The sequence below is a fragment of the Betta splendens genome, chromosome 10 (assembly GCF_900634795.4).
Source record: "Betta splendens chromosome 10, fBetSpl5.4, whole genome shotgun sequence".
In the NCBI taxonomy this organism is placed as follows: Eukaryota; Metazoa; Chordata; class Actinopteri; order Anabantiformes; family Osphronemidae; genus Betta; species Betta splendens.
In genome coordinates this window covers 1,874,324-1,890,818 of record NC_040890.2, presented here as the reverse complement: position 1 = coordinate 1,890,818, position 16,495 = coordinate 1,874,324, and the positions used below count along the sequence as shown (strand labels likewise).

Sequence of the window (16,495 nt, the reverse complement as noted above, 5' to 3'; positions counted from 1 at the left end):
GTGCTTACACATAAGCGTGGGCATACAAGAAGGTAATCCAGGTAGTTTTTTTTTTAACACACTGCACCTCACATCTATATAAAAAACTACTTTGTACATTCTTTGCAGAATGTAGATAGCATAAACTTTTTATTGTCGAGTTACAGCTTCTGCAGGATCTAACCTCTGCACTGCGAATTCTGTCTTTTAAACAATAGCACATGATGATTCAGTTTATTGAGATTTTATTAATGAACTTTCTAAACTGCATTTGTTATGCTTGCCTTTTGTAATGGCCATTGTCCAAAGTGCTGAGCGTACAGCCATCAGCAGTGCAAGAATTGTCCATGGTGCTTATTGTTGTTTGCCCCAGTGGGCAAAATCTGCATTGTTGCTGCTGTTGTTGTTTATACCTTTTATGTGTGTGTTCCTTCCATAAATATACAGTAACTCCACTTCCTGCTAGCAGTAGTATTTTGTTGTTTTGTATCATGCTTCCTGCTGAGCTTTATACAAAAAGACTTTTGCCTGTGTCCATCCTCAGAGTCATCTCACTGCATGAATCCAGAATGCACAACATTTGTGCATAATAAAACCTTATCAAGACAGCACAGACAGAAATAAGGAGATGCGACCATTCAATACATGTTATTTTATGGAGGTACCATAGACCTTTACAGAAAATAGTGTTGTTTGAATAAGCCGTTTGGCACAGTAGTCAAAGAATTGAGCTGCTAATGCGCAGGTTGCCTTTTCCTTTATGGGAAAAAGCCGAAAGGAGTTAGCTAAGTGTTGTTTGAATAAGATTGAGACCTTTTTCCATTTGAAATTGACCTAACTTAACCTTTGCAAAGAGGTGATAAGAGGTGATCTTCCTACTTCCAACCTTTTGGAGTGCAGACGTGTTTTTCCTCTGCTCCCCCTGCTACTTGCAGCGTCTCTGTCCTTCTGGAATATTTTTTTTTGATTGAGCTAATCAACTGGTCCTTCACTTAGCGCATTGGGCAAAGTTTTCTCACAAAGGAATGAATCACCAGGAGAACCACTCTGCCCCATGGTGACTTTTGACTCTGGTTATGTGTGGGGAGCCTGGAAGTCCTGGTGTCCCGTGTGTCTGGAGCCACTGTCCATCGAGGATGCAGGGGATCTATTCATATTTTGGACTTTGATAATAGGTCTACTCATTTGGCATTGTCTTTGGTGGTGCCCTGCTTTATCGGAAGATTGGAAAATCTGAAGCCAGCTCATCCGCTGACAGTGGAGGTAGGAGTGCTCCTGGGGTCTTTGGGCACCCGACTGATGGAATTACATCAGAGGATGGCCCATATTGAAGGGCTGATTAGTAACATCTCCTGCCATCTAGGCAAGGAAGATGGGAAATTGGTGGGAAACATCGGCAGACAGGCCTCAGTCATACATCTAGAAGCATTCACTATACTGGCATATATGCACTCCCTCCTCTCCAAGACCAGTCTCACCGTCTGTTTTCTGACCTTCATCTGCCCCCCCCCAGTCTGATGTGGCAATGCAAAAATCCCAGTGAGTTTCCACTTGTACTGTGTGCTACTGACTGTGTGTTTTTGCACTGTATTGTTGTCAGATCTCAGCTGGTGACAGACCCACATGCACAGCACCGACAGACGTGGATGATGGTTGAGCAGGGTTTTATTTAACAAGGACAGGGTCAGGTTCAGGCAAGGTCATACATGGATAAGCACTAGGTTACGGTACAGTTCAGGGTGAGCGATCTCGTGGTCAAAAATAACAGGCAGAAACGTTACCAGATAAAGTCAGTCGACACGGCAGACAAGGCAGACAGGGAGTAGATGGGAATCGTTACCCGGTAGTCAAACAAGGATCAGGCTCACAAGCAAGGCAGGAACAAGGACGCTGGAGAGTGGTATAATGCACACAAAAAATCTGGTAACTGGCTGGTGTGTGAGGTGGAGTCTAAATACCAAGGCTGATCGCTGATTATTGTCAGATGTGTTTAATGAGGACCGGCGGTGACATGAAACACAGCTGTGGTGTGAGTGTGGCAGGAAGTCCTTTAAAATAAAACCCGAGGATAGAACCAGAACATGACAGGCAGGAAGGACTTCAAAATAAAAACCGGAGCAGAACCAGAAACTGTGACAATTCTATTGTTTAGTATTGTACTGAATTACAACTTGGTTAACTTGCTTCAGGAATGGCAGCACACATAGACGCGCAACCTCTTGGCATGTTCTTGTTTGTTGTGCAAACTTGGCGAATAAACTGATTTTGATTCTGATTTTGTTTAATTTACTTAATGGTTAATTAACACAAGGCTACACAAGACAAGGCATAAAAAAGTAAGTAGGTGGCAGTGACAGGTGGGCAATGAATCTCCATTCTCAGACCCTCAGTGTCTGCTAGCAAATCTGAGAAGAAATAATGGGTCTTGAAAGAAAAAAGGGTTAGAGGTATTTATTGGTGACAGATGCAATTGTGGAGCAAAATCTCATGGAATCATGGGAGGTGTATTCTTAGCTGAGCGAATGTGGGAAGTGCACCATGCAGGCCAAATACTATCCAGAAAGCAGGGTTGATTAACCTTCTGCTAAACCCTGAACTCTCTGTTGATTAACCCAAAACCTGCTTACCCCGAGTATGTCGGTTCCAAAACACCTGATAAGAGTTAGGTTAATCTGCCTCCTGTCGGTAACCCAGAGTTAATGCACGTGCACGGCGTATACATAAAGACATTGTCAATGGATCGCCAAATACACGAGTCACCATGGAAAACCGAAGTGACAATAAAAGGGCAGCATATTTCAGCGGCGGAGTTGGATGTTTTATTGCTGGCAAATGAGGAATTTAAGACGATTATTATTAGAAAAAGCAACACAGCTGCATCGGCGAAGGAAAGAGAGTTGGCTTGGCAAAATATAACTAACTGAGTAAATGCCTGAGTTCACTTAATTACAGTTATGTTACCCGCTCCTCTTTTATTGTAATAGAACATTAAACATAACTTGCACATCGTTTTGTACTATTAATTCTATGAGATTCGAATGATATTGGATAATAGTAATATTCTTGTTTAATAAGGTGTAATCCTTCTGGAGCAAGAAGAACTATGTCATGTCAAAATGAAACCATTCTCAGACCCTCAGTGTCTGGACATGTAAACATGTTAAACATGTTCTTTTTCTAACGTAGTAGGACGTGGTCTCTCTCCATTGGATGAGAAAATTTACATTTTTCAAATGTGAAAAAAAGAGGAAATGCATTTCTACCGTGCTCAGTGTGTGTATATGTGACCCATAGAGTCATAGATACGCTCCAAAATGTGGATTTTGCATGATATGACCCCTTTAATGTGCAGACACAGATGGGAATGAACAGTCAGACCTCACATCTTTGCGCCACCTGGTGGTTAACATGACTAGCACCCTGATTTTTTTCAGCTTGCTGCAAGATTAAAAACCCTAAATTGGGATGCACCCGTGGCGCGCTGGCGATGCGCACGTACTGCAGTAAAAAAGGTGGTCGCTTTGAAGTGCTACGACTGTACATGTTTATTCGTTTAGTCAAAAAGATGAGGAAGATAGAATATTATTTGAAGGTATTCAATAGGATTACAGTCACCTGTGAGTCTGGGAGGCTTTGCTTCAAATGGAGAAAAATCTGTTAAAATGTCTTAGAGATGCTGTTCATTTGGTTACTGTCTGTGTTGTTATTATTTTGTTTTCTGCTTGTAGTTTTCACTGTGTCCAATGAAGACAAGTTAGAGGAAGGGCGAATAAAGGAAACTTCAAAACATCAGAATGATGCGTTGCCATCATTTGGAACAGTGGAACAGGAGATAAGCAGACAGAAGAGTACCACAATAACAAGCAACAACAGAACACAGGTAGGATGGCTGGACAAGAGACAAAACACAGGCAAGATGATGGGATGCCCATCTCACAAAGCTCTCGGTCAGGTGATAGCTGTAGGTGAGAGGGGGAGAGAAAGAGACAAGGTTAGTTGAACATAGAACAATGGGAGGTTATTGAACAGAAGAGGTAGAAGGAAACAGAGGAGCTCAGTGTATAAATGAAGTTCCCCAGCAGTCTATGTCTATTGCAGCTTAACTAAGAGATGGTTCCTGTGACTGACAATCATTGCCAGTAACCTGAACCATCTCTAACTATAAGCTTTAGGAAGGTTTTAAGCCTAATCTTAAAGGTGGAGTGTGTGTCAGCTTCTTGAACCTGAACAGGGAGTTGGTTCCACAGGAGAGGAGCTTGGTAGCTAAAAGCTCTGCCTCCAGTTCTATATTTAAAGATTCTATGAACCAGAAGGGGCGGCACGGTGGTGCGGTGGGTAGCACTGTCGCCTCACAGCAAGAAGGTTCTGGGTTCGATTCCCGGAGGGAATCACTCTGTGTGGAGTTTGCACGTTCTCCCCGTGTTTGCACGGTGTACATTAGGTTGATTGGCTTCTCTCCATTGCCCGTAGGTGTGAGTGTGTGAGTGAATGGTTGTCTGCCTATGTGCTGCGATAGACTGGCGACCTGTCCAGGGTGTACTCTCCAGAGTACACCCCCCAGAGAGTACACCCCCGTGTACACGGGGGGTGTACACCCCCCGTGTACACGGGGGGTGTACTCTCTCTCGCCCGTAGCCAGCTGGGATAGGCTCCAGCACCCCGTGACCCTGCACTAGGGAGTAAGCGGTTAAGAAATTGGATGGATGAACTTCTGGATGAACCAGAAGTAGCCCAGTGCTGAAGCCACAGGTAGCCCAGAGTTGATAAACTAATATAAACAAATTTTTTACATGTTTTTTTAATTTCTCGTTCTGCTGCTGTGTGAAAATATTTTTTCTATAATGGGATCTGCAGCTGCAGCTTATATTTTGCCATATTTCTCTGTAATTAAGTGCCAATGTAGGAACAGTGAATGCCTACAGAGGCATGGTGTGACAGCAACTATTGCTTTCAAGATATTGCATGTGTTTATTACTTTTATTAATAACTAAAAATTCCGATAAATCTTACCTCAAGACGCCTGAACTAGTTGCCAAACCTAGTGTCATGTATGGTTGATGATCCAGGACTGGAGCCAGAATGATTGAATGTGTATTCATTACAGAACACATTTAATATACAGTATATCAGACAATTACACATGCATGGAATAAATCAGTATCTCAGAAGTTCATAAACTTTAGAACATTTTACTATTTACAGATTAATCATAATGTATCTGGGAACTCTGGTTTACAAACATAGTTTTGTTTCTAAATATATATTGACCTAATATTATTTAATTGCTTTTAGTAAGGTGTATGATCAAGTTGTTGCAGGTATCTAGCATAGAAGTCTTGTCAGCTGGTGCTGGGGACTTCTAGAGCGAACAGTCCAAGTCATCCCACCTTCCCTGGTCTGGATCAGGGCAGTGTTTCCTGACGGACAAGGCACCTATGTTGGACTTAGACCACCTGTGAAATACCTAAATTAAAAAAAATTAAAAAATTTTTTTGGCAATACCTCAATAAAAGTTGAAATATTATAAAACATTTGTCTGTTTTCCCTCATTAGGTATATACATACAAAAATAGTGAAACAGCAATAGTCAAAGCCAACTTTTTTTTTAACCAATGCACCAGCACTATAATGCTGGATAAGTTACCGTCACAGTTCAATTTGCAGACCACAAAATGAACGGGTAGGATTCATAGTTATGTTGAAAGCATAGTTTCTGGAGTGGAACAGGTACAGTCATGAGCAGTTGGCTGGGGAGATGTGAGGATCTTTTTTGTCTTCACGTGTTGGAAGACATCGGAAGCAGTGCAGCTGCTGTACAGATGGAGGATGCAGCTGTTTTCCTTGACACCACTCTAGAAGGTATAAAGAATAGAATAGCAGATTAATGAAATGACCAGTATTTCCTATGTATCTCACAGCCTTTACAGATCTAAACAAAAAATAGAGGTAGTTAGATCAGTTTTAATGTTGTTTGGAGCAAACACATTTTCAACTTAGCTTTTATAGTGCTGGTTTGTTAAATCTTAGCATGACATTAATGACCTCCTTTCTGTCAGGTTGCTCAAATTCTGCTCAGACGGCCGGTAGGACAGGGATGTTTACAAGGTCCTTCATAGAACAACCTGAGTCCAGCAGGACTTTATTGAAGATGGTCTCCATCACATTTTCCACATAATCTGCACCATAACAGTACCCGTCAACAGACTGAAATATCAAAATAAGTTGACTAACTGCATACAGAGTAAATACATAGACAATAATATAGATCAGATTATGAATACCACAACTACTGAAATGTGAAATTCAAAATCTCTGTCAAATAAAACTGCATATTGGCCAACAAAAGATTTTACTGCTATTAAATATACATACCTTTGCTCCTGAGGTGAGCACTCTTCTACTCTTCTACAAGTTAACCGCATGTCAGTTTGAGAAGCAACCTCCTCGCGTTTCGGTAGCTGGCATGAGTCAGCCTGTATAAAAAAAATGTCACGTTTACAGCTAAAGTAGCTGACTAGATAAGCAACAACACACGTTAGACTTAGATAGAACCTGCCATAACCCAAATTCACGGGTCTACTTGGACTATAACACACACACGACAGGCCTTGGTAGTAATTAGAAGCACAGCTGACTCTCACAATTCACTAGCGCTAGCCGCTAACGCTAGCCGCTAAAGCTGCGCTACTATTGCGCTAGCAGCTACAATGTGAGCTGAGTGAATGACCTCAGTACCATATATCACACGATTCGAACCGGACAAATGCTGGAGAGGCTTGGACTCATCCAAATTGCGTGTCAGCAACTTGCAATACTGTCTCTCTCTGTCGCTGTAGCTGTTAGATTCAACATCCGTCCAGGAGGCATCCGAACTAGATGCCCGAGCCACCTCAACTGGCTCCTCTCGATGTGGAGAAGCAGCGACTCTACTCCGAGCTCCTCCCGGGTGACAGAGCTCCTCACCTTATCTCTAAGGAAGCGCCCAGCCACCCTGCGGAGGAAGCTCATTTCAGCCGCTTCTATCCGTGACCTTGCCCTTTCGGTCATGACCCAAAGCTCATGACCATAGGTGAGGGTAGGAACGTAGATTGACCGGTAAATTGAGAGCTTTGCCTTTCGGCTCAGCTCCCTCTTCACCACGACGGACCGATACACCGGCCGCATTACTGCAGCCGCCGCACCGATCCGTCTGTCAAACTCACGCTCCTTCCTTCCCTCACTCGTGAACAAGACCCCAAGATACTTAAACTCCTCCACTTGAGGCAGGAACTCTCCTCCAACCTGGAGAGAGCAAACCACCTTTTTCCGGTCGAGAACCATGGCCTCAGATTTGGAGGAACTGATTCTCATCCCAGCCGCTTCACACTCAGCTGCAAACCGCCCTAGCGCACGCTGGAGGTCCTGGCCTGATGAAGCCAACAGGACAACATCATCTGCAAAAAGCAGAGATGCTATCCTGTGGTCCCCAAACCAGACCCCCTCCGGCCCCTGGCTGCGCCTAGAAATTCTGTCCATAAAAATAATGAACAGAACCGGTGCCAAAGGGCAGCCCTGCCGAAGTCCAACATGCACCGGGAACAGGTCTGACTTATTGCTGGCAATGCGAACCAAGCTCCTGCTCCGGTTGTACAAAGACCGAACAGCCCTTAGCAAAGGGCCCTGGACTCCATACTCCTGGAGCACCCCCCACAGGATGTCACGAGGGACGCGGTCGAATGCCTTCTCCAGATCCACAAAGCACATGTAGACTGGTTGGGCAAACTCCCACAATTTCTCAAGCACCCTGCTGAGGGTATAAAGCTGGTCCAGCGTTCCACGACCAGGCCGAAAACCACATTGTTCCTCCTGTATCCGAGGTTCGACTATCGGCCGAATTCTCCTCTCCAGTACCCTGGCATAGACTTTCCCAGGGAGGCTGAGAAGTGTGATCCCCCTACAACTTCCTCAGCAGAAGGCATGTCGGAGGGGTTGAGGAGATCCTCAAAGTACTCCTTCCACCGTCCGATAACATCCCCAGTTGAGGTCAACAGCTCCCCACCTCCACTGAAAACAGAGTTGGTAAAGAACTGCTTCCCCCTCCTGAGGCGCCGGACGGTTTGCCAGAATCTCTTTGAGGCCGAGCGATAGTCCTCTCCATGGCCTCCCCGAACTCCTCCCAAGCCCGAGTTTTTGCCTCCGCAACGGCACGGGCTGCAGCACGCTTGGCCTGCCGGTACCCATCTGCTGCCTCAGGAGTCCTACAGGTCAACCATACCTGGTAGGACTCCTTCTTCAGCTTGATGGCTTCCCTTACCTCCGGCGTCCACCACCGGGTTCGGGGATTACCACCACGACAGGCACCGGAGACCCTGCGTCCACAGCTCCGAACGGCCGCTTTGACGATGGAGACGGAGAACATGGTCCACTCGGACTCTATGTCTCCCACCTCCCTCGGAATCTGGTCAAAGCTCTCCCGGAGGTGTGAGTTAAAGGTCCGTCTGACAGAGGGTTCAGCCAGGCGTTCCCAACAGACCCTCACAATACGTTTGGGCCTGCCAAGTCGTTCCCGCCTCCTTCTCTGCCAGCGGATCCTACTCACCACCAGGTGGTGATCAGTTGACAGCTCAGCCCCTCTCTTCACCCGAGTGTCCAAAACATATGGCCGAAGGTCAGGTGAAACGACTAGAAAGTCTATCATCGACCTCCGGCCTAGGGTGTCCTGGTGCCATGTGCACCGATGGACACCCTTATGTTCGAACATGGTGTTTGTTATGGCCAAACTGTGCCTAGCACAGAAGTCCAATAACATAACACCATTCGGGTTCAGATCAGGGAGGCCGTTCCTCCCAATCACGCCTCTCCAGGTATCACTGTCGTTACCTACGTGGGCATTGAAATCTCCCAGAAGAACGATGGGGTCCCCAGTTGGAGCGCTTTCCAACACTTCCTCCAGGGACCCCAAGAAGGCCGGGTACTCCACACTGCCATTTGGCCCGTAAGCACAAATGACGGTGAGTGACCTATCCCCCACCCGAAGGCGCAGGGAAGCGACCCTCTCGTCCACCGGGGAAAACTCCAACACATGGCGACTAAGCTGGGGAGCTATGAGCAAGCCCACACCAGCCCGCCGCCTCTCACCGCAGGCAACTCCAGAGTAGAAAAGGGTCCAGCCCCTCTCAAGGAGTTGGGTTCCAGAGCCCAGGCTGTGTGTGGAGGTGAGCCCGACTATTTCTAGCCGGTACCGCTCGACCTCCTGCACAAGCTCAGGCTCCTTTCCCCCCAGTGACGTGACATTCCATGTCCCAATAGCTAGATTGGTTATCCGGGGATTGGGGCGCCTAGGCTCCCGCCTTCGACTGCTGCCCAATCCCCTCTGCACCGGCCCCCTACGGTTCCTCCTGCGGATGGTGGGTCCACTTGAGGACGGCCCCACGTCGCTCTTTCGGGCTGTGCCCGGCCGGCCCGGCCATCAGGCGCTCGCATACGAGCCCCAACCCCGGGCCTGGCTCCAGGGTGGGGCCCCGGCTGCGCCATACCGGGCGACGTCTCTGGCCTTGGTGGTTTGCCTTTCATAGGGGGGTTATGAACCGCTCTTAGTCTGGCCCGTCGCCCAGGACCCGTTTGCCTTGGGAGACCCTACCAGGGGCACTCAGCCCCCGACAACAAAGCTCCCGGGGTCATTCGGGCACACAAACTCCTCCACCACGGTAAGGCGGCGGTTCAGAGAGGAGTTCAACAGTTCTAGCAATTAGCATTCCTTACACAGGAGGGAAGCCACTTTATAAACAATGAAACTTCTGGAGTACATACTTCAAATAAGTATCAAGCATGTACTTACGTTTGGGGAAGTTTGTGGGCACTTCTTCAACCTGAGAGACTTCTTATTCTTTTGTCTTTTAATTGGCGGGTGGCAACCAACTGAAAGGTGCATTCACCTCCTATGGTAGACTGCGCAGTGAGTGACTTCTTCTTTTGTCTGTGACTGGAGGGACTGAAACGAAATGTTTCAGGTACATTTAGGGGTCCAGGTTTGTCTGGGGGGGCGAAGCTGGTTCTCTGATTGGTCAGCGCAAATGCAGACGTATCAAGGCCGCCAAATTTGAAACGATGGTTCTTGAACCGGATTGGATAAACTCTCACAAATGTGAAATAAGTAGGGGGCGTACTTCTAACACACCAGGAGTGTCTTAATATGACCCAGGGAGTCAAATAAACGTACCAGAATGTCCAAAAAGTGAATTTTGCATGTGCATGGATCTTTAACTTTAACTATTTCATCAGTTTATGGTTATGTGAAATAATTACATAATGGAAGACAGGACATGATTCATTGACTTCCACAAGCAAATGATGTTTTCTGCATTTGACCAGTTCTATCCCACATACTACTACATACTATGGGAAGTACTGTGAAGTGTGTTACTCAAGGACATTGTGAGATCAACTGGACTCGAACAAGCTACCTCCCGCTTCACAGCTTAATGCCATACCTGTCATGGACTCTGTCATTACACCACTGTTTTATGTTATTTCCGGTTTTATGTTTTTGCCACTTCCTGCCTCTGTCAACCAGCTTCACTTCCGGTTCTAATCTACTCACCTGCTACCCATCTAGTCATCATCACTCAGTACTTAAGCACCACCTCTCACCCCAGCACCTTGCCAGATTGTCTATGTGCATTAGCCAGCAGTCCAGCGTTGTATCTGTATTCTGTATCCTGAAACCGTGAATGACCCTGCTTCTCCTGACCTTGACTCTTGCCTTGCCTTTGATCCTGCCCTGCCGTAAGTTTGACCCCAGCCTGTCTCTTGACCATCGACTGTCTAATCCCTGCCTGTACCGTAACTGCCTCCTTTGTGTACCGACCCTTGCCTGCCTGACCACGAGAATCAGTAAACTGCATTTCCCACCCAGTCTTGTCTCCGCTGTTGCATGTGGGTCCGCTACCTAGAGCGCCGTGACAATACCCACTGAGCCATCAGAACATCAGCAGAAATTTATGTTTTTATTTTTTTAAATCATGCATATAAATATAAGTATAAACATATAAGGTTGATGGGTTATTTATGAACACTAAAATATAATATGTAAACAAAATTAAAAATTAAAAAGTACAGTTAGTGATTTGCAGTTATGTCATTGTTCTATCAAATTCTAACATGTATAGTATGTATTATGATCCAAGCTTAGTTGCTAATTAATCAAATCTGCACAATAAGTGCTTACCTGGTCAGTTCACTATATCTTGTGTAACCTAGCCATTATATTTGTAGGACTATTACAATTCACAGTAAAGGTGACATTGTCAGGGTGGATCAGCAAGAAGGTTCTGGGTTCAATTCTCGGATTTTGTGTAGAGTTTGCACGTTCTCTCCACGTTTGCGTGGGTTCTACCCGGGTTCTCCGGCTTCCTCCCACAGTCCAAAGACATGTATTAGGTTGATTGGCTTCTCTCCATTTCCCGTAGGTGTGAGTGTGTGTGTGTGAATGGTTGTATGTCTCTGTGTTGCCCTGCGATGGACTGGCTGTTGGTACACAAGACATGTGCTCAGCTCAGGAGTAAAGGTGTGTACATTTACCAACTGTAAGGTAATTTCTTAGGCAATAGAAGATTTTAATTGGTAGATTTTATACTTTGAATTGTTACAAATATGTTTATTTGTTGTTTTGGCACAAGCAGGCTTGTCCTCTTTTTTGTCGTGTTTTGTTACATTAGAGAAGGTAGTGACCTACATATTAGTGAAAATTTTACTAATCTCAAATTCTGATTGCATATAACTATAATAAGTTTAATAACTATAATAAGTTCCCCCAAAACATACTAGTGAGAAAAAAGTGAGGTTCTTCAAGGTTTTATGAAGGTATTATACAGGTTCTACAGTTATCCTCTGAGCTGATGTCAGAGATTTCAATGATAATAATGAAAATTCATTGCTGTGAGAGACTCTGCGAGAACAGCACGAAAAATTCAACAAGGCGGCGCGACACCGGTAGTAAACAACAGCGCGACAAACTATCCGCCAATTTAAATAAATTAATAACTACCTCATTCTACGGAAAATAATCAACCATCTTACCATTCTGGATAACACAGAGGAAAGTTTCGAGTACATCGACGAGTGCTTCGAGCGTCTGGTAATGGGGAAAAAGGACACAGCTCTAAACAAGAGATCCCGTCCGTCTGACTCACCTGAGTCACCTGGAGCTAGCTCGGCGGACAAAAACATCACGGACATCCTGGAGTCCATCGAGAAAAAAATATCAAGCTTCGACGCGCGTCTGGCGCTAGTGGAACTCCTCCACAAAGAGTTTATGGCCCTCCGCGACTCCCTGGAATTTAGCCAGCAGCAGGTGGTTTCTCTCGCCACCGAGAACAAGCCCTGAAGGGAACGGTGCAGTCCCTGATGGAGGATGTGGCTCAGCTAGCGGCCGAAAATAAAAAAATAAAAGAAGGCATCATTGATCTGCAGGCCCGCAGCATGAGGGACAGAAGGCTGCAGGGCTGTCATCAGCGTCGACAAACTATACGTCAACGGAGAGCTCTACCGGGACCAGAAGGGAACTCCGTGGCTGTACTAGCAGGTGGTATGTAACAAAAATGGTTTATTTTAAAGGTTTCTTAAAAAATAATAGATGCAGTGCAACTGTTATAACTTTACATCCAGTATTCATAGCTAATGTGTATGGTCCTAATGTTGACGTCCCCTCTTTCTTTCACAGCTTCTTTACATCACTGTCTGCTCACTCTGGTTCCAAACTTATAGGAGGGGACTTTAATTTAGTGTTCAACCCAGAGTTGGACAGGCTAAGCAAAGCTGTGAGCAACAGGAACTGGCAATCAGTACAGACCTTAAAACAGTACATGGACGACTTCGGTCTCTGTGACACATGGCGTTCTCTCCATCCTACATCCAGGAAATACACATTTTTCTCGCCAGTTCAACCCCTCTCACTCCCGTATAGATTATATTTTAGTAAATAACTCAGTCTTAGAAGATGTTTCTGACACCAATATTCATTGTATCATAATCAGTGATCACCAATGCCCATTTCGTTGATTAAGACAGTCACACCATTAACCAGGAATTGGGGGTTTAATACATCATTACTCAATGATCAAGACTCCATTTGTTATGTCAGCAGAGAATGGACAACCTTTTCAGAAATCAACGATACACCAGAAACCTCACCCTGTGTTCTTTGGGAGACTGGGAAGGCAGTTATGCGCAGTAGAATTATTTCATATTCATCTCACAAGAAAAAAAGGACATGCTACTTGAATTAGAATTAGAGCAAAAAATAAAATCTCTAGAGATTAAATATGCTGCCTCTCCAACCAATGATAAAATCCTAGAAGACCTAAGGAATCTAAAGCTGAAATTAAATAATATAATTGATTGCAAAACTCAGTTTCAGACAGATCAATTACACTGGGAGAACTTTGACCATGCTAACAAATGTGGTAAATTTTTAGCTAACCAATTAAAAAATAATAAAGAGAAACAAATCATCCATTCAATAACTAATAAGAAAGGGAATATTACTCGTGATCCCCATGAAATAAATGATACCTTTAAAAACTTTTACCAAGAGTTATATACGTCCCAAATTGATCCATGCACCTCAGCCATAGAGGAGTTTCTGAATAAACTAGAACTGCCAAAGCTAAAGGAAGAACAATCCACAACTCTAGACTCATTGTTATCTTTGGCAGAACTACATGAAACTTTGCAGGAGGTGCCCAATAAAAAAGCTCCAGGACCAGATGGATTCCCAGCTGAATTTTATAAGGAGTTCTAGTCCATGCTGGCACCCAGCTTTTACAAAATGGTAGCGGAAATTAAACAACAGCATTCATTACCCACAAATATGAATTCTGACTTTATAAGCCTTCTCCAAAAAACAGGAAAAGACCCTACACTCCCATCGAGTTATAGACCAATTTCACTAATAAATGTAGATCTAAAAATAGTGTGTAAAGCACTTGCTAGAAGATTAGAAAAAATCACTCCATATATAATTCACTCTGATCAAACAGGCTTCATTAAAGGTAGACAGTCAACAAACAATATGAACAGACTAATTAATTTAATTGATTATGTCACCATCCATAAACTAGAGTCAGCCATTGTCTCCTTAGATGCAGAAAAAGCTTTCGATAGAGTAAACTGGAAGTTTCTTTTAGCCACTCTGCACAAATTCGGCATTGGGGAAACATTCATAGACTGGATCCAAATATTATACAACTCAGCAAACGCTGCAGTCAGAACAAACAACCAGATCTCACCAAGGTTTAATCTGCATAGAGGGACAAGACAGGGCTGTCCACTGTCCCCATCACTATTTGCAATATTTATTGAACCTCTAGCCGCAGCAATAAGACAGCATGAAGGAATTACTGGAATATCGACCAAATCAGTAAATCATAAAATAAGTTTATATGCTGACGATGTGTTACTGTTTCTCCTGGAGCCACAGACGTCTCTTCCTTCAACTATCAGCCTCATAGATGAATTCTCAGGACTTTCAGAGTACTCTATTAACTGGACCAAATCTATAGTGCTACCACTTAACCTTAAGGTGACTAACATCTCCTCTACCACACTCCATTCAGGGAACATTAAATACTTGGGCATTGAATTGTCGTCTAGGCTATCAGAGCTTATTGATCTAAACTACAATCCATTATTAAAACAAATAGAAGCCAACCTCAAAAGATGGCAGTCCTTACCCATTTCACTTATGGGAAGAATTGCCACCATAAAAATGATGATCCTGCCAAAAATTAATTACATATTTTCAATGATTCCAACTCAGCCAGCCCAGGCGTGGTTTAAGACATTAGACTCCTACATCTCACAGTTTTTGTGGAAAACCAAGCCACCACGAATTAGTTTAAAAACTCTTCAAAAATCCAGACGCTGCGGCGGCCTAGAACTACCTAACTTCCACCACTATTTTCTTGCCAATAGACTGAACCATGTCCACAAATGGATAAAACCCATGCCAGCAGACTCCTCCTGGATAGACATTGAACAAACATTTTGTGGAAATATTAAAGTTGCAGATGTGCCCTTTATCAGCACCAAAATCAAACATCATAGTTACGAGCATTAGCAGAAAAGCATCTCTGACAGCCTGGTGGGATTTTCTTAAAAAAATCGGTCTTCGCTTACTCTTTGCCAAAACACACCTCTCTGGAACAATCCAGACATCATACAAAACGAAAAGGCAATACACTTTCCAACTTGGCATATCAAAGGGATAACACATCTGAAACATGTTTTAACAAGAGACAAGTTTACCTCTTTTGAAGAATTAGTGTCCCACTTTGAAATCACTAGTGCCAATTTCTTAGAATACCAACAACTAAAGTCAATACTTAATGCAAAAAGTAAGAATACTCCCATCCACATGCAACCACCACCAGTAATAGATTTATTGATATGTCCGGGAAAAGGACAGTATCCAAAATCTATATCTTAATTTCCAATGTAGATCAGACAGTGAGCCTTCCGTTCTCTAAATGGGAAGCTGATCTCAACATCACCACTAATTACACGTTCTGGAATAATATATGGTCTAATTTATTCAGAATGACAAAAAATACAAATTTACAACTAATACAACACAAAATTCTTCATAGAACTCACTATACAGGACATGTCTTCTAGGAGATCTAAGTGGGCTTGATCTAGAGACAAACTCATCACACACACTTCTTTCTGCCCTCTGTGTCGCAAAGAAAATCATCCTTATGAACTGGAAAACTAGATAAAAATTAAGTATTACTCAGTACCTGAACAGCTTGTTAGATTATACCACCTTAGACACATTGTCTGCTTCATCAAATCAATGACCAAAACTATACTCTGATTGATTCGATTTCCAGGTAGGGATGCGTGGGGCTCGGGTGCTGCGTCATGTCTGGCACAGTGGTGGGGGGGTGACTGGTGGTTGGGGGTGCCTGCCTACCTAAGGAACCGGGACAACAGGACTGGGCTGGCCGCATGGGTCCCCTGTGGCGGGGGTGTGGTGGCTGCTGAGATCGGCGGTCCTGTGCTGGAGTAGGGCCTCCCTGCCGGTGTGCGGGGGACGGACCTGGGGGTGGAGACCTGGGTGACCTGTGTCCGGGGAGTCCCTCCAAGGGTTCCTGCATGTGCCCGGAAGGGGTGTCTCCCAAAAGTTCCTCATACTTAGCCACATACACATACATTTAGGGGTGGGCTCTTTCACTAGGGCCTGGGGTTGAGGCCAGTTGTGGCCTTGCCCACTGGCCCTGGTGGAGAGATCACCACCCAGTTTTAACTGCAAAAAGACATTTAGGGTGAGGGGGGGCACTATCCGGGGGACACACCGTCAGTCAGCGAGCGTGCTCCTGGAGGTGTCACCCACCTTCAGTGCACTTTAGTTCAACACACTCACGTCCAGGGTTCTGGGGTGCCTTTTCCGCTGCCCTCTGCTTCCCCCAGGTTGGGGGAGTTGGGCGGGGCTCGGGAGGAGCTGCGGTCCCTGCCTTGGGCCACATGGACAGCA

At 44.8% G+C, this 16,495-nt stretch overlaps 1 long non-coding RNA gene across 1 annotated transcript; it reads right to left on the bottom strand.

Annotated features, from left to right (window-relative positions):
* Window positions 1–5,563: 5,563 nt before the first annotated feature.
* LOC129604748 (uncharacterized) lies at window positions 5,564–6,604 on the bottom strand. Its single transcript, XR_008695929.1, has 2 exons — window positions 6,352–6,604; window positions 5,564–5,831 (listed from the first exon to the last, which is right to left on the bottom strand). It is a non-coding gene; the product is annotated as an uncharacterized LOC129604748 (long non-coding RNA).
* Between the last annotated feature and the right edge of the window lie 9,891 nt (window positions 6,605–16,495).